The sequence below is a fragment of the Mauremys mutica genome, chromosome 19 (genome assembly GCF_020497125.1).
Source record: "Mauremys mutica isolate MM-2020 ecotype Southern chromosome 19, ASM2049712v1, whole genome shotgun sequence".
NCBI classification, from domain to species: Eukaryota; Metazoa; Chordata; order Testudines; family Geoemydidae; genus Mauremys; species Mauremys mutica.
Genome location: NC_059090.1, coordinates 8,930,598 through 8,949,444, shown reverse-complemented (window position 1 = coordinate 8,949,444; position 18,847 = coordinate 8,930,598).

Sequence of the window (18,847 nt, the reverse complement as noted above, 5' to 3'; positions counted from 1 at the left end):
TAGATTCCTGACTACATAGTGCAGTAAATTGCTTACAGTGGAACAATATAGCTTCACAGTACAAATTCTCCTTTTGCAAAAATTACTGCTTGCTCAGTGCTAGACTGAAATATTTGCCTGCAAAAAAAAATTACTGTTATAAGCAGCAGTAGTAAAGCAGCAGGACGAGAATACTACTGTACAGATCAGAAACAATGAGGAATCCGGTGGCACCTTAAAGACTAACAGATTTATTTGGGCCATAAGATTTCGTGGGTAAAAAACCCACTTCTTCAGATGCATGGAGTGAAAATTACAGATGCAGGTATAAATATGACACATGAAGAGAAGGGAGTTACCTAACAAGTGGAGAACCAGTGTTGACAAGCTAGTTCAGTCAGGGTGGATGTGGTGCACTCCCAATAATTGATGAGGAGGTGTCAATACCAAGAGAGGGAAAAGTGCTTTTGTAGTGAGCCAGCCACTCCCAGTCCCTATTCAAGCCCAAATTAATGGTGTTAAGTTTGCAACTGAATTGTAGCTCTGCATTTGCAAACTTAACACCATTAATTTGGGCTTGAATAGGGACTGGGGATGCCTGGCTCACTACAAAAGCAATTCTACCCCTCTGGGTATTGACACCTCCTCATCAATTATTGGAAGTGGACCACATCCACCCTGATTGAATTGGCCATGTCAACACTGGTTCTCCACTTGTTAGGTAACTCCCTTCTCTTCATGTGTCAGTATATTTGTACCTGCATCTGTAATTTTCACTCCATGCATCTGAAGAAGTGGGGGTTTTACCCACGAAATCTTATGCCCAAATAAATCTGTTAGTCTTTAAGGTCCCACCGGACTCCACATTGTTTTTGTGAATACAGACTAACTCAGCTACCCCTCTGATACTGTACAGATCAGGTTAGCTTAAGGAAGGGGAGCTAGGGGGGACCTATTGCTGTAGGAAAACTTCAGTACAATGCCAGCAGCACCACTGCTGAATTTCTAAGAAGTCGCCAAAGTTGAGTGTTCACACATTAAAGCAGAAGCCTCTCTTCAGAGCTGCAGTCCCCAATGTGGATTTCTTAAGCAATGATTGAAATTGTTGGTAGGAAAGCTAGAGCTATTGCAGCCATTTCCTATTAGATTGTGTCTCAGTGGGCAGGGTGGGGTAATAGGACACTCCTGAGCTGCTTAGATCTAATATTACACTTAATTTATACATTTATCATTGGTGCTGGTGGAAACTCAGAATTTCTATTCTGTGGAAAATTGCAACATTTTGAAATTTTGAAACAAAATCATTGACAATGTCCCATTACATTAAATTTTTGAAAAAAAAAAAAATTGGGTCAAAGTTCTGATTCAGACTTTTTAAATTTTATGTACTACATTACAATGTATAACATAATAATTTATCTTGAAACAAAGTCTTTTTGAAATAAAAAATTGAAAGAGTCCCTTCTAATAAGGTTGAAATGGAAATTTGGTTTTAATTTTTCTTTTTCTAAACAGAATTTCATCAAAAGCGACATGTTCCCATGGAAAGTTTGATTTTTGACAAAATTGCTTTTTCCAGTGGAAAAACATTCCATTGGAAAGATTTTAGCCAGCATTAATTATCATACTCTACTAGGGAATGTTCTCCAAATTTAAGAAGGAGGGTGTATTTATTGATTTTGTTTCAATACATTGCTCTGAAGAAATGAAATATTTGAAACAAAATAGCCACTGTTATTTATGTAGGGCCTAAGGTATTTCCATTTTGCTGGCACAAAGCAAGCAGCAGGAGCTCAAGAATAACCCCTATTCCCCATAGCTGTGCTGACATCCCTGTTGATTCATGTACACTAACAGGGTAATAAACAGAAATACCTTTTGAATTACAAGTTCTATTAGCAATACAGGGGAAAGATCAGTGTTTGCCAAACGGAGAAGGACAAAACTGGTAAGGAAAGGAATTTTATGTTCAAGCTTCTCAGAGGGGATTAAAAGCGCTCTCTTAATAATGACTGAACGAAAACTGAAATGGTGTGTCATTGACCATACAGACACTGCCCTGCATATGTCCACACCCACACCCCATGTGCAGCAACACGGGGCCAAATGCATAAGGTTGCTGCAGAGTGTTTTCTAATAACTTTTCATCCTTCATCTCCACATGCTAAATATATAATAAGAGACCTTGTTTTCTTGCCCTGTAGTCCCATATGACCAAAATGAGGGACATTAGTGAGTGTTAGAAAAAGTATTCAAGTGTGAAATGAATTTCTCAAACATTAATAAGTATTTCTAGAACCTCACTTTCATAATTTGACAGTTCCACAGTTAATAAATCACAGCGAAAGGAAAGTGTGATAACAGCACAGCAAAAGGAAGCCTGGATCTATGAAGTGCAACTGAGGGATAAGTGAAAGAAGCATGCTGATGACCCCATGTTTACTTTTTGGTGTTCTGAGCTTTCACTTGATTACATTCATTCCTCTCCTCTGAAGCCCTATTATGTGCATTTACCTGTGTTCTCAACTGTTGTTTTTTGTAATTTGGCCTCTTTGCCAAGTTATTTCCATGATTTAAGGAGCACCAATTTTAAAAAAGCTGAGATGAAAGGAACATCTACAGTGGAAGCTAAAGGCCTTTCTAAAGAGATGGGTTGATTATAGTTAAAGTGCTGAGCGAAACAATTCTGGGCTTGAACTGGCAATCTCCAATAATCATACTTTGGCCTGTGGATGAAAAGGGGAGTCAGTTACACACAACAATGTAGCAACATGGCAATCAGTGGGAGTAATTATTTGCATTAACAGCTAGAGGCCCCAAATGAGGTCAGGTTCCATTGTGCTAGGTACTGGAAATACATGTAGTGTAAGATAGCCCCAGCCCCAAAGGGCTTGTTTGCATTGCAAAGTTAACTCTCACTGAGTCTGTCTGCACAGCAACTGGACCCCCATAGCTGGCCTGTGCCAGCTGACTTGGGCTCGCGGGGCTTGGGCAACGGGGCTGTTATATGCACTTCCCCAGTGAAGTGTCAGGGTCCCAGACCCCTGGCTCCAGCCCAAGCCTGGAAGTCTACACAGCAATGAAATAGCCCCACAGCCTGAGACAGGCGGGCCCAAGTCAACTGGCACTGGTCATCCATGGGTTTTTCTTTGCTGTGTAGACATACCCACTCTAACTCAAGTGTTACCCTAACTCAAGTCCCATCCCCACACAAAAACCCTTAACTCGAGTGTGGCAGTGCTTTAACTCAAGTTGGCTGGCCCATGTCAGGGCACAGGCTAAAGCTTGAATTAGCATAACTCATCAGCTGCTAACATGACCAGTCATTAGTGTGGATGCAGGCTAGTGACACCCAAGTGCTGCTTGTCCTCCAATTTCCCTCCTGGTGCCCAGAGGAGACAGACAATTTCTCCAACAATTTACTGGGAAATAATTCATAGAGTGACTCTTCTACTAAGAATCATGGGATCCGCCCCCAGAAGTGTTACAGACACACACGAGTGAGTATAGTGCCAGTGAGAAACTGCAGAACTGGAATTAATGTGCAAACTTGATACCATCAAATTAGGCCTGAATAAAGACTGGGAGTGGATGGGTCACTACAAAAACTAATCTCCCCCTGCTGATACTCACACCTTCTTGTCAACAGTTTGAAATGGGCCACCTTGTTTACATTGGCCTCATTAGCACTACAAAAGTGATTTCCACCCCTTCTTGTCAACTGTTGAGAATAGCCCACTTCCACTTTAATTGAATTGGCTCGTTAGCACTGACCCCCCACTTGGTAAGGCAACTCCCACCCTTTCATATGCTGTGTATTTATACATCCCTACTATATGTTCCATTCCATGCATCTGATGAAGTGGGTTTTAGCCCATGAAAGCTTATGCCCAAATAAATTTGTTAGTCTCTAAGGTGTCACTGGACTCCTTGTTGTTTTTGCTGATACAGACTAACACGGCTCCCCCTCTGAAACAACAGATCTGGTGTTATTTCATAGTGTGACTGCACTCACTCAAGCTAAGCTAACTCAAAAGGAGTAGCTCAAGTGTAGATAACTCAGATCAGTTCTTTAGTGAAGACCCAGTCAGAGAGTTTACAATCTAAATAAATAAGACAGACAAAGGGGGAGAAGGGAAACAAAGGCAGAAAGAGGGGAAGATCACATACAAAGTCAGTGGCAGAAACAAACTAATCTTTGTACAGCACCTAGCACAATGGGGCTCTATTTCAGTTAGGGCCACTAGACATTACCATAATACAACTAATAATAATAATATAATTAATAATAATAACATTCCTGCTAGGCAACTCTTTCACTATACTATCTGGGGAAATAGACCACCCAAGCGCCACAAACATAGGCAAAGTGAACCAGTTTAATGATTTGAACCTGCAGTCACAGAAAAATATTCCCAAGTCCTGGCCAGATCAGACAAAGACGGACAAGGCCATCAGGATTTAATCTATAAAGTAGCATACTTCTCAGTTCCTGCAGCTTTTCTTACACACAATTCCTAGACCCCAGTTTTGGAAACCCTGCACACTGTATAAAAGCCAGAGCCATTCATAACTTTTAATAGGTATCGAGATGACTGACTGGGCATCTGCAGATTTGTTATCGTATGAGGTTGAGAATGCTGACACTTGCGTGTCATATGCCGGGAGAATGCAGCAGCAGCATGCACACCAATGTGCTCACTCACTTAGGATGTGAGACCGGGGCAGCCACAGGAGGTCAGGCTATGCGTGGAGAGAGAGCGGGGAATGGAATTAACTTCAACAAGAAAACAACGCTTCCTTCTTTCTAGCCTCCTTTAAACCAAGTGACAGTTTGTGGGGCGTCCTTGAGGCTTTGTTAAGGACGGAGCTATAGAGTCATGTGCCTGTTAATGTCCTTACAGTGGCTTATTGAAGGTCTGTCTGTGACAGAGTGAAACTCCAGTAGGAATAGTTCATCTTGTGTCCACTTGATTTCTTGCTGAGTCTTTTCACCCGGGGTGAAACGGTACAGTAGTTGTGAACTGTCACTAGCTACACAATAATTACAGCAGGGACAGTTTACTAAGGAGGGGCATAACTAGAGCGAGGCCTGCCTGTGTATCCAAAGAGGCCTGAATCTCCTTGCTCCGCAATTTGTGCAGTCACTAGCACCTGTGCACTGTGCTGCAAATTACTCAGAGTGGGAGCATTTTACACGGCTTACTTTGCACTGAAATAAACGATGACAAGTCCTAAATTCAAACCCCAGATCCAGCTTCTGTTCCTTAATTTGCAACCTGAACCCATACAGTATGATGTGCTGCATCTAAACACCTGTACCAGCGTGTGTGATTGTGATAGGCATGAACCCAGATCTTAAGAGGCTGTAACCCTAGAGACAGACATTCTGTCCCCTACTGTGGCCTCTATGCACACTCCAGCAATATACAGGGGCCCTACTGGAGGTATAGCTGGCCAATGGAAAATTCCTTGGTGCAGTCAGTCAGCTAGCTCTGTGGCAAACCCTGGCATAGAGGGTGCACTGGGAATGGCAAAGAAAGGGCACAGGAGGACTGTGGTGAATGAGGTTACCAGGATTCTGCATTGCACTTCAACCTGCTCGCAGTCAGGGACAGGCCACTAAACCTTAGATCCCCAGAACAGCCCAAAATGCAAAGCCATCCACCTTTCCCTTTGAGATTCCTGGAGCACATATTCCCAAAGTTGTAACAAAAGCTTCTTTTCTTCACAAAGTCAGTCACTAGAGTTCGATAGGCTTTCCATGGATTCCAAGGCCAGAAGGGACCATTGTTACCATATAGTCTGATCTCCTGTCTAATACAGGCCACAGAACTTCCCCCAAAATACTCCTACAGCAGATCTTTTAGGAAAACATCCAAAATCCAATCTTGATTTAAAACTTTTCAGTGACAGAGAATCCACCACAACCCTTGGTAAATTGTTTTAATGGTTAATTACTCTCACCATTCAAAATTTGCACCCTATTTCCAGTCTGAATCTGTTTAGCTTCAGCTTCCAGTCATTGGACCATGCCAGTTATTAAATATTTGTTCCCCATGTCGATACTTATAGACCATAATCAACTAAATCCTTAACGTTTTCTTTGTTAAGCCCAACAGACTGAGTCTCACTATAAGGCAGGTTTTCTAATTCTTTAATCATTCTTGTGGCTCTTCTCTGAACCCTCTCCAATTTATCAACTTCCTTCTTGACTTGTGGACACCAGATCTAGACACAGCATTCCAGCAGAAGTTGCACCAGTGCCACATATAGAGGTAAAATAACCTTTCTGCTTCTACTCAAGTTTCCCCTGTTTATGCATCCCAGGATCGCATTAGCCCTTTTGGCCACAGCATCACATTGGGACCTCATGTTTAGCTGATTATCCACACAACCCCCAAATTATTTTTCAGAGTCACTGCTTCCCAGGATGGAGTTCCCCATCCTGTAAGTATGGCCTAAGTTCTTGGTTCCCCGAGGTTTACATTTAGCCGTATTAAAATGCATATTGTTTGGTTACACCCAGCTTACCAAGTGATCCAGATCATTCTGAATCAGGGTGAATCTCAGTAGGAAGGCTGCCATGTAAGCAAACAAAGGGAACCCAGCAGGGCTAAAGAATTTTTGTCTGTTGTCTGTTTTAATTTTCTTCAGTTCCAACCTGAATATAGTGCCCTCCTTTCAGTAGTGCCTGAAAACCTGTTTAGTTCAGGGTGGCTATGAGCATCCTCCCTTCACACACACAGCTCTGCTGATGTTCCCTAACTCTGGACCAACATCCTGCATCTTCCTGTACTACCTGGCAAATAATACTGTGGTTTATGACTACACCATGTGCAACAAACCCTGGGCTTGTGATAGATTTTATATGGTTTCAAGCTGAAGTCTACTGTGCTGCATGGGAGCCTGTCTGTTTTAGAGGATAAAGGCTTTTGCTTCAGTTGCTGTCATGAACAGACACTGCATCCTAGGTCTTGCAGAGAAAGCTGGCTGTGGACCGTATCCCAGCAGGTTGTTACAGATAGAGGCATTCTTGGTTTTTAGTTCAGGGAAGCTGTTGTGCCAGAAGTTCAGAGTCAGTTCCAGCACTGGCTGAACCCTGGTGTCCTCACAACTGCCCTTATTGAAGTGAAAGGGGGGAGAATTCTCACTCTCTCTCTCTCTCTCTCTCATATGATGCTGTCGGTCCTTTATGAACAATGACATTTCCCCCCTGCTTTTCAGATGTTCTCAGCTCACCTGAAAACATTGGTCCAAGTTAATCTTCAGTGTAATTCCAAGTGAAGGCAATGAAGTTGCACCAGGAATCAGTTGCGCTCTGTGTTTTACTTAAATTGGACTTAAAAGGACAGACTTCTGAATGCTGCTTTCTAAGGACGTGTGAATTAGGGCCCAGTCTGGTGAGGTTCTCAGCTTCTTTGGCTCCTGCTGAAGTCAATGAGAGAAGAGGGTTCACGGGACCACACAGTCATCAGACTCTCGCAGAGTTGGGTCCTCTTCATAATGAATGTAAAACTAGGGTGACCAGATGTCCCAATTTTATAGGGACAGTCCTGATTTTTGGATCTTTTACTTACATAGGTTCCTATTACCCCCCACCCCAGTCCTGATTTTTCACATTTGCTGTCTGGTCACCCCATGTAAAACTACTCCAAAAGCATTCTTCCCCATCACATCGTGTGATACACTGAAGAGCTGGCCCATTTTCCAGCAAATTGGCCCTCAGTATTTAGATAAAGTAAGATAAGAAGGTAGGGAGGAGACAGTTGTCTCAGAAATATTTGATGCAGAGCTAATGAGGAAGAAATGTGGCCAGCTCAGTGCACTGGGAACCAGGACTCCTGGGTCGTAGTCCTGGTTCAGTAACTAGCATGCTATGTGATGCAGCTTCATGTCAGAAATGTATGAAAACTCTACTGAATGAGTCGTTTGTTTGTTTGTTTATTTATTTATTTAGTGTACTGCAGTAGCACTAGCAACCCCAGTCATGGACTAGGTCCCCATTGCGCTAGGCATTGTACAGATGACAAAAAAAAATGCCCCCTGCCCTACATTTCCTTTAAAGTTTTCCCAGTGCTGAATTTAAAGGGGAGGGGTCACATCAGCTAAAATGGAGACCCTTTTTCGTGAGGTTTCTATGAAATGAAAGCTTTGAATTTCTCCCAGCTTTCTGCTTCCACCCTTTTCTTACCATGTTAACAATCTCTTTGCCCATGTCCCACATGTTTGTGTCATGAAGCTCGAAGTTACCATCAGAACAGTATATCTCAAGAAAATAAATCAAGTTTAGTCCATAGCCAACTTTGTGGTAGACTTTTATATAGTGATACAACTTTAAATGGCACCTTTCAGAGATCAAAAAAAGACATGGGGTGAATCCTGACCCCACTGAAGTCAATAGCAAAATTCCCACTGATTTCAGTGAAGCCTGGATTTCACCCCTGGTCCCTGCCTCAAAAAGCTAACAATCTAATCCTGAAAAGGTGACACACTTCTACAGACTCCCTCCACTAATAAGGATTCCCATTTAAGTCGGTAGGACCCCACACAACCATAAGAATCTGTGTGAATGGATACCATTGCTTTAATTAGATATACTGAGGAAATGTAGCTAGCAGACACGGGATGAGGAAAGGAAGGACGAGAGTTAAAGCAAGTAATAAATATTATTATGTAGCAAAAAAACCTCATAAGTTTTGGTATTTTTGACTGAGCCTCCGGCTGGGCGGGAGGAGAGGAGCAAAGAGCACAGGAATGGAAGCCAGTGATGAAAATGAAGATGAGCAAAGAGGGTTTTGAAAGAGGTGAATGAGGCCACTGGGCCATGGGAAGATAGAGTTTGTAACAAGCATATAGGGCCCAGTATCTCAGTTCAGGGCAACTGCACCTGTGTTCCCCCTCCATGGTCCAGCAAGTTTCTGGCTCTCCAGCCATTCTATCTCTTGGGTGGAGACCCGTGTCTTTCTCCCTCCTGAGTGGGGATTTCCTAGGCTGCACAGTTCCCTGCCTACACTGTGAGTTCCCCAGCAAGCCAGACTGTCGAAGCAGACCTTCTCTGCTTTCTCTTCAGAGGCTATAAAAGCATAATTGCCCACTGTTATAGGGTACCACACAGCTCTCTCTAAGCAAGCACGTTTATTCTTAAGGTGAAAGCATTACAGAGAATGTGGTCACCCTTCCCCCATGGAATTACAAAACATCCCTGGCTTACAATGGTACATCAGTTGAATACAGCCAGATCTCACAAAGATGTTGCAGGAAATTGCAAGATCTGTCAGACAGATTTTCAAAAGAGATAAGCACCCAGTGTGCTGAGCTCTTTTGAAAATCTGGCCACTTATGTAGGTGCTTAATGGGAGCTGAGCCCTTGAAAATGTGTCCCACATAGAGAAGCATGAGAAAGGCCCCAGAGGTGAAAATGAGCTGAGGAGACCAACGGAGCCCCAAGGTGGTAAAGAGGACACAGGGGGCAAAATGGGGAGCAACAGAAGAGGAGATGGGAGAAGAGCAGAGCTGTGCATAATGTTAGAATACAGGACGAGGAGCATGAACTTTATGCAGAATGAGACAGGGGCCCAGTAAAGCGACTCTAACAGGAAAAGGAAGAGGTTAAATGAGCCCAGGGAGAGAGAATCAGGACATGAAGCAAGGAGGACTGGAAGGAAGAGATGGAGTTTGAAAATGCTCCTTCTCCTGATACTTTCCTCTAATGAGCATATCAGCAGCAGTGTGGGAGGGAGCTCTTTGTGGAAAGCAAAGAGGGTGCAAAACAAGGGAAATTGATCTTTAATTGACCAGGGTTAGTTTATTTATAATTCAGTGAATAAAAAGTCCTGCCACATTTAAAGAATTTCTCGTCTTTTCCAAAATTACAAATAAATGAACTGGGAATTAGCTAGAGATAAGCCTGAACCAGAACACTGGATCAGAACCAAGACACCCAGCCCCATCCCAGAGAAACTTTGGGGATGTTTGGATGTAGATTTAGAGGCCAGACTTAGGCCTATCCCAGAATGGGCTAAAGATGGCTACCCAATTCCAGCAGCCCAGACACCAAGGAAATTCTGATTTAGATCGAATTCTGGGCCCAAACTTCACAACTCAGGCTCATCTGTAGAACTAAACACAAAGGGAAGAGAGATCATGAACTCTGGCTCCTAAAACATACATGCACTTGACTTAATCACTCTGGGTTCTGTCCTCCAAGGTCTATGGCATTGGCTTAATGGAGCTAGGGCCTGGGAAGGGAGACAGGTTGCACTGATGCAGTTAAGTGCAGCGCTGTAGCTGCTATTTGTCATTCTGCGACTCGTGATTTGTCTAAAGAGAAAAACAAATAACTTGCTGCGGGAATAAGGAAGAAATTGGTTGTGGCCTGGTCTTCCAGAAGTGGGTATAAGGCTCAGCATCCAGAGAGCCCGGTGTCAGTAGCCCTCAAGGGTGGCTACTAATTATCATTTCAATCTCTCTCTCTCTCTGTGCTGGTTGTTGGGGTAGGAGGTGCCTGTGTTGTCAGGTGAATGAGGGAGCGAAGATAAAAATCTGTGGTGAGGAAATGCGACAGCTTTCTCAGTCCCTCCTTTGATGTGGCAGGCTAAATTAATTTTACAACGGAACTACCCTGAGCAGATGTGGTCATGACCTCCTGAACTGCCCTAGCGCACAGAAAAGGGCCCAGCAACATCAAAGATAAAAGACAACTGGAGTTCCCCCATCGCACAAGGTGTACCACGGCAGAGCCACTAGCACAGACTTCCATTGGAGATGGGTTATTACCACAAAGGAAGAAACAAATACCTGACGTCTGGCATATGGGAGGGAGCTGCTCCTTGCTCAGTAGCCTCATGAAGTTCAATGGGGTTTGTTCTCAGTAGCAGAGAACAGAGTTAGGGCCAAAGATTCCTGTTTAAGATTGATTCTTGCTCTGCATCCAGGAGAAAAACAAAACAGTGATCATGCAGCAGGACTGAACTCCCCTAGTGGAAAGAAACCTGTGAAGGGTGGAGTCATCCTCCAAATCTAATTCCTGTGATTTTGGAATGAGTTCTAAATTTGGTGAACCAAATTTCTTTCTTTCTTTCTATGTTAGGACTCAGGAGACCTGGCTTCTATTCCCAGCTCTGCTCTTGGTCCGCTGGGTGACACTGGGCAAGTAGCTTCATCTTTCTGTGCTTTAAGTTCCCCATCTGTGCAACGAGGATGCTGATGCTGATCTTATGTTGGTACAAGAGCTGGGTATTAATAGTAGTATTTTATTCTGTTTAGCTAGTCTTAGGTATTTCTAGGGTGCCCTTTACCATTGTTTCTGAGCTCCATGCCACTTTGTCACGTATTCCCCAGCTGTAAGGACTGATCCTGGACAGAGCTGAGCACCTTGTATTCCCATTGGGAATGTCTGCACTGCAGCGGGAAGCAAGCCTCGGAGCCCGGCTAGATAGACTCAAGCTAGCAGGGCTTGAGCTAGCATGTTAAAAATTGCCGTGTGGGTGTTGTGGCAGAAAAGCCTGAACTGCAATGTCCACACTGCTATTTTTAGCACACTAGTGCAAGTCCACCTATCCAGGCCAGGAGGCTTGCTCCCAGCTGCTGTGTAGACATCCTCATTGATTTCAGAAGAAGATGTGGGCACATCTCATGCTTAGCCTCATGATCCCTACTCCTCTGTTCAAGAATCTCATGAGAAGTTAATGGCATTTGAAGGACATCTAGCCAATTTCTGAAGCCCTTACTCCCCTTGATGAGCAGTTACCATCTCTTATATGACCCCCTATTACTCTGGGATCTGAGCACCTCATAAAGTTTATTCTTCTTCGAGTGATTGCTCCTATGCATTCCAGTTAGGTGTGCGCGCCGCGCGTGCACGGCTCTTCGGAAGATTTTTACCCTAGCAACACTCGGTGGGTCGGCTGGGCGCCCCCTGGAGTGGCACCGCTATGGCGCAGGATATATACCCCTGCCGACCCATCCGCCCCTCAGTTCCTTCTTCCCGCCCGTGACGGCCGTTGGAACAGTGGAGCGCGGCTTAGCTGACCTCCACTTCCCTAGCTACTCGTAGTTTCTCTTGTTTAGTATATAGTTCAGATGTTTATAGTTGTAGTTAACTTTATTTGTTTGTAGTATAGTATTTATTTTCAGGGGTTCGGGGTTTATCCCCTTCCCCTCACCCGGTGCCGGGTCCGATGCCCGGTCCACAGGGTTCTACACTGCTCAGCCGGCCACAAACCGATGCCGACAAGAGATCCTCTCCTAAGTGCCTCGAGGAATCTCAACTAGCAGATAAGTGCCGCATTTGTGAGGCCTTTAATCCGAGAACAAAGGGGAGCGGGACTTTTGTCTCAAGCAGCTCCTGAGGGAGGCAGCTCTTGCTCCTCCGCTCTCGGCGCCGAGCGCTGGTTAGTCTTCAAGGAGCGCTCCCTCGGCACCGGATCGCCGGTACCGCCAAGGCCTCCCGGCACTGGCCCTCGCTGGCTCCGACGTCCACTCGGCATGGTTCCCTCTCCTGGAGGATGAAGAGGCACGATATACTTGCTGCGTCCGAGCCGCCTGCTCCGCAGCCGAGCGCTATGCTCAGTCGGATCGTCCGGCACCAATGTCGGCTGCAGCACCGACAATATCCGCACCATTAACTCTGGCCAGGCAAGAGCCGTCGAGTCCAGTGCTGGAAGGCTCCCCGTTACGAACCGTGGTAAAGCTCGCTGTGAAGCTGCGTCCGAACCGCCTGCTCTGCAACCGAGCGCTATGCTCAGTCGGATCGCCCGGCACCGATGTCTGCCGCGGCACCGACTATATCCACACCATTAACTCCGGCCAGGCAAGAGCCGTCGAGTCCGGTGCTGGAAAGCAACCCGGTACGGACCGTGGTCGAGCTCGCTATGACGCTGTGTCCGAGCCGCCTGCTCCGCAGCCGAGCGCTATGCTCAGTCGGATCGCCCGGCACCGATGTCTGCCGCGGCACCGACAGTATCCACACCGTTAATTCCGGCCAGGCAAGAGCCGTCGAGTCCGGTGCTGGAAAGCTCCCCGGTACGAACCGTGGTCGAGCTCGCCTTTAAGCTGCGTCCGAGCCGCCCGCTCTGCAGCCTGAGCGCTCTACTACGTCGTACTGCCCGGCACCGGTACCTCCTGCGGCACCGACAGTATCAGCACCGTAGACTCCGGACACGCAAGAGCCGTCGAGTCCAGCACCTGAATGCTCCCCGGCGCATGCTGTGGTCGAGCTCACTATTCCCTCCACGCTGGAAACATTTCCACAGCGAGGGAGTTGATGGCAAGGGCAGAGCCTGCGCTGCTTTAACCCCCGACACTGCCGGTGCGGGTTATATTGTCTATCGGCGAGCCTGTCTTGCTCACGCCACCCTGCGTCGGTACCGCAGAGCGGCACCGTTCCCGATCGCGGTCCCGCAGACGTTCTCGGTCCCGTCACCGATCGAGGTCCCGACGCCGCTCGCAGTCTCGGCACCGTTCTCTATTTCGGTGCCTTTGGTACTCGCGGCACCGGTCGGCGTCCCGTTTGCTGGCCCGGTGCACTCGGCACCGATCCCGCTCCTGGCACCGCCCCAGGCACCGAGACTCCCGTAGCCATTCCTGAACATCGAGCCTCGCGCTCTCGGTCGACCGCCCGGCACAGATCCGGTGGCAGGTCCCGTTCTCGGTACCGGTATGTCTCCCGGTACCAATCCCCGGGGCCGCGTCGAGCGACGTCAGTTAGAGAAGGAGACTCTACCAAAGGCTCTTCAGCTCCTTCAGGGCCATCCAGCCACGCATCAGTGTTGCCACGTGCAGACACTTCATATGCGCAGTACTCTGTTTTCCGATGTGCCCTCCACAGTCTTCCAGGAGACCTATCAGTGGTCATTCTACTCACCATGGGCGTACTGCCACGCCAGAGGCATACCGGTGCTCCCATCTCGCTCCGTTCCGGCGGAGCTCTGGGTGCCAGAGGTGACAATTAGCCGTCCCCCTCCAACCGGTACGGAGCAAGCCCCGGTTCAGCCACCGGGCTCCCAGATCCTATCGGGTCAGGAGGTCGTCCAGGAGAGCGAGCCCACACAGGACCCGCTTGTCCCTGGCCTTTCTTCTGCCTCCTCCCCAGATGAGGCGGGGGCAGAAACATACTGCTCGGGCCCTCCTCTGATCGGAACGCAAGTGCATGGTATCATCCAGGGGGTACGAGTACCTATCAGTACATCTACCCCCCCCCTGCTCCCTTGTCGTCCAGTCCCGCAAGGGGATGGAACGCCATGGCCACCAGGCACCAGCCCCTAAAGCCAAGGAGGCTAGCCGAAGGGTCTTACTGGGCCGTAAGATGTACTCGGCGGGAGCCCTGCAACTTTGTGTAGCAAACTAGCAAGCCCTGCTTAGCCGCTACTATGGGTGGCGGTGGGCAAATTTACAGAGTCGGTTCTTCAGAACTCCCGTCAAGAGTTCGATGCCCTCCTGGAACAAAGGAAGTCGCTAGCGAGAGCTTCCCTCCAGGCCTCGTTGGATGCAGCTGACTCCGCTGCCACGACTCTGGCCTCGGGTGTTGCCACGAGGCGCTTTTCATGGCTCCAGTTATCAAGCCTTCCCTCGCAGCTGCTGCAAACTATACAGAACTTGCCCTTCAATGGCAAAGGCCTGTTCTCTGAAAAAACTGGCCCTAGGCTGCAAAGCCTAAAGGGCAACAGGGTCACTTTCCGCTCTCTCTCGGCATGCACACGCCGGTGCTTCAGCGCCGACCCTTCCGTCCCCAGCCTGACCGCTCTTACCCTGCGCCTAGACAAAGCCAGGACTTTGCCAGTAGGCGTCACTTACGCGGTCGTAGGCGTCAATCAGGACCCCAAAGGAGCCAAAATTAGGGTCCGTCTAACCGCCAATGGGGCAAAAGCCTACCCATCCTCGTCCCTCTTAGGGACTCCTCTCATGAGCGATTCCTCTTGTAAGAGGTGCGGATGCTCCTCTTCATTGGAGCTATACAGGAGGTACCTAAGGATGAAACCTAATCCCCTAGGCGAAGGGAGGTCTCAGACCTATCCTAGATCTGCGGGACTCAACGAGTTCACGATGCAGATAAGTTCCGCATGGTACCCATGGGGACCGTCATCCCATCCTTGGATCCCGGAGACTGGTATGCCGCCCTCGATATGAAGGGCGCGTATTTTCACGTCGCCATTTCTCCTCCACAGAGAAGGTACCCCCGGTTTCGGGCCTACCGTCGTTTCCAGAGGGACCACCGAGCCCAAGTTACCAGTCATGTGGGCATCGACACGGACCTATTCCTGTGTCAAGGCCTGATGATCAATAGAAAAATCCACTCTGATTCCCACACAGGGAATAGAATTCATTGGGGCCATCTTGGACTCCAGTCTCGCCAGAGCCTGCTTACCTCCGCCTCGGTTGCAGGCGATGGTAACATTTGTACAAGGTCTACGGACCTTCCCGACAACTTTGGCTCGCGCTTGCCTAGGTTTCCTGAGTCACATGGCTGTCTGCACGTTTGTTTCCAAACTTCCCACACAGGGAATAGAATTCATTGGGGCCATCTTGGACTCCAGTCTCGCCAGAGCCTGCTTACCTCCGCCTCGGTTGCAGGCGATGGTAACATTTGTACAAGGTCTACGGACCTTCCCGACAACTTTGGCTCGCGCTTGCCTAGGTTTCCTGAGTCACATGGCTGTCTGCACGTTTGTTTCCAAACATGCCAGGCTTCGCTTCCGTCCACTTCAATCATGGCTCACCTTGGTGTACCACCCGGGCAGAGATAGCATTCTCATGGTCGTCTTGTTCCCCCTGAGCATCCTAGGCTCCCTCGACCGGGAGTCAGCGCCCTCCCTGGTGTATCCAGGGATGCTGTTCCATTCACTCCTCGGGGTCCCTCATGACAGACACCCCATCTCTCGGCTGGGTGCTCACCTGGGTCAGTTTCGCACTCACGGCCTTCGGTCGGCTCAAGAGCTGGCCTTCCACATCAGTGTCCGAGAGCTGAGAGCAGTCTGCCTTGTATACCAGGCTTTTCAGCTGGCGGATCGCCTCAGCAGATCCTTCCTGTCTCACAAGTGGTCGTTTCCTCCGGACATTTCCATTCCGTTTTTCGGAAGTGGGACTTTCCCCGCATAGCCCTCTTCGCTCTCGCAAGAACGAAAAGAGAGAGAAGTTCTCCTCATTCCAAGGCCTCTCCCCGGGCTCGATCTTGGAGGTGTTTTCTGATGCCGTGGATGAGCCATCGGCTGTACGCTTTCCACCGTTCCCGCTGGTTCACAAGGTCCTGCCAAAACTCCGCAGGGACAGAGCGCACCTGATCATGATCGCTCCAGCGTAACCCAGGCAGCACTGGTACACCAGGTTGCTACCCCTGTCGGTAGCCAACCCTATTTCCCTGCCTCTTTGCCCAGACCCCATAACGCGGGATCACGGCAAGCTTCACCACCCAGACTTGAAATCCCTGCACCTCACAGCATAGCTGCTGCGTGGCTAAACCGATCCCAGTTGCATTGTTCTGCCTCGGTTCTACAGGATTCTCCTGGGTGGTAGGAAATCTTCCACTCGGTTAACGTATCTGGCAGAGTGGAAGCGTTTCTCCTGCTGCTGCGAAACGCACAATGTTTCTCCTGCCAAGGTCCCGATCCAGTCCGTCTTGGACTACCTCTGGTCTCTCAAACAGCAGCACCTGGCGCGGTCCTCATTAAGGGCACTCTTGGCAGCCATCTCTCCCTTCCACACAGCGGAGAGTGGCCGCTCCATATTCTTACACCTTGTGGTTTCTAGGTTCCTCAAGGGCTTGGAGCGTTATACCCCCCCAGTTGGCCCCCGCCAAAACCTGGGTCTTCGACCTGGTTCTAACCAGTTTTATGATTGCCCATTCGAGCCACTGATGACATACTTGCTGACATACCTGTCCTGGAAGACAGTTTTTCCTTGTGGCCTTTGCATAGGCCAGATGAGTCTCCGAGCTTCAGGCGCTCACGATGGACCCACGGTATACTGTGTCTCTCAAGGACAAGGGCAGTTGTGACCACGTCTGGCCTTCCTCCCTAAAGGTGGTGTCATCCTCTCATATCATCCAGGATATCTTCCTTCCGGTCTTCTTTCTGAAGCCTCACTTATAGCAAGGAGAGCAACAATTGCCCTCCCTAGACGTCCGTAGGGCATCCGCAATCTATATCGAGCGGGCAAAGCCCTTTCGTAACGCCCCCAAATCTTCGTCGTGCTGGCGTGCCGGACGAGGGGCATGCCTGTCTCCTCCTAGAGGATTTCGTCTTCAATGACATCGTGCATCCGCACCTCCTGGGGTTTGGCCCATGTTCCATAGAGCCACCTTACTTCACATTCCACCAGGGCTCAGACTTCTCTGCTGCCTTCCTGGCTCACGTACCCTTTCAGGGGATGTGTAGTGCAACTACCTGGCCCTCGGTCCACACCTTTGCCTCATTGGCCCAAGAGTCCAGAGATGATGCAGCCTTTGGCTCAGCAGTTTTGCATTCTGCAACATCTAACTCCGACCCCACCGCCTACATAAGGCTTGGGAATCACCTAATTGGAATGCATAGGAGCAATCACTCGAAGAAGAAAAGATGGTTACTCACCGTTGTAACTGTTGTTCTTCGAGATGTGTTGCTCCTATCCATTCCAGACCCGCCCTCCTTCCCCACTGTCAGAGTAGCCGGCAAGAAGGAACTGAGGGGCGGATGGGTCGGCAGGGGTATATATCCTGCGCTATAGCGGCGCCACTCCAGGGGGCGCCCAGCCGACCCACCGAGTGTTGCTAGGGTAAAAATCTTCCGAAGAGCCGTGCACACCTAACTGGAATGGATAGGAGCAACACATCTCGAAGAGCAACAGTTACAACGGTGAGTAACCGTCTTTTGTCTTTATCTTCACAGCACCCCCATGAGGTAGGGGAGAACTAAGCACAGAGAGGTTAAGTGATTTGTCCAAGGTCACAGAGGAAGTTTGTGTCTAAATCGGGATGTGACCCCAGGTCTCTCAAGACCTAGGCTGGGGCACCAGCCACTGGACCAGCCTTGCTCTCATGAGCAGAGTTACAGCAATGAACACAAGGTGAGGATCTGTTTATTTTTGCAACAGTAAAACAATTCAGCAGCCTGTCTTAGCATTCTGAGACAGCCCCGGGGAATTCCACAGCACCTGGTTACCAATAGAAGCTCAGTTGTTCCATTTTTTATTGTCCTTGTGCCTGTTATAAAACTGTAGCAAAAATAACCAGAAGCAAGTAGGTGTTCTCAGTAGGCATCAGTGCTCCACAGCAAACTTTAAACACCCATGCATGGTGTATATAAAGGCATTGGGAGTCTGGCAACACAGTAATGGTGTATGTGCACCCTGGAGTCCTCAGACACAGCAGGATCAGAGGCAGCAGGGAATGCAAAAGCTAATCTCCCACAATATGTAACAATAACACAATGGAATGGCTCATTTTCTGATAGAGCCAGATCCTGTTCCCATCCTGTGGAGAAATTTAGGGCCAGAGAAAGGGGAAAACTGTGAGGCTGTCCTGACAACTTGCCCCAAAGCATTCCTGCAAGGGTGAGAAGATTGTGGGGGCTATAGGGACAGTAGGAGATGAAGTGTCCCAACCCTTCAGATCCAGGATATCCATGGAGAAGGAAACCTCTTCATTCACAGAGGCAGGAGCCATCCCGCACACAGATGTCTGTTCCTCTGTGTGTTTATTATTGGCTGAGTCCAAGGGTGACTGCAAATCCTGACCCTCCCCCATGGAATAATCTGGAGAATGTCAGGGGTTGCAGGAAGGGGGAAAAGAAGGCTGATGATGATGATGATGAGTGAACAGCCAATCCTGCAAATGTGTGAAGTCCTATTGACTTCAATGGAGCTGCCCTGATTTACACCAGTTGAAGGTCTGTAA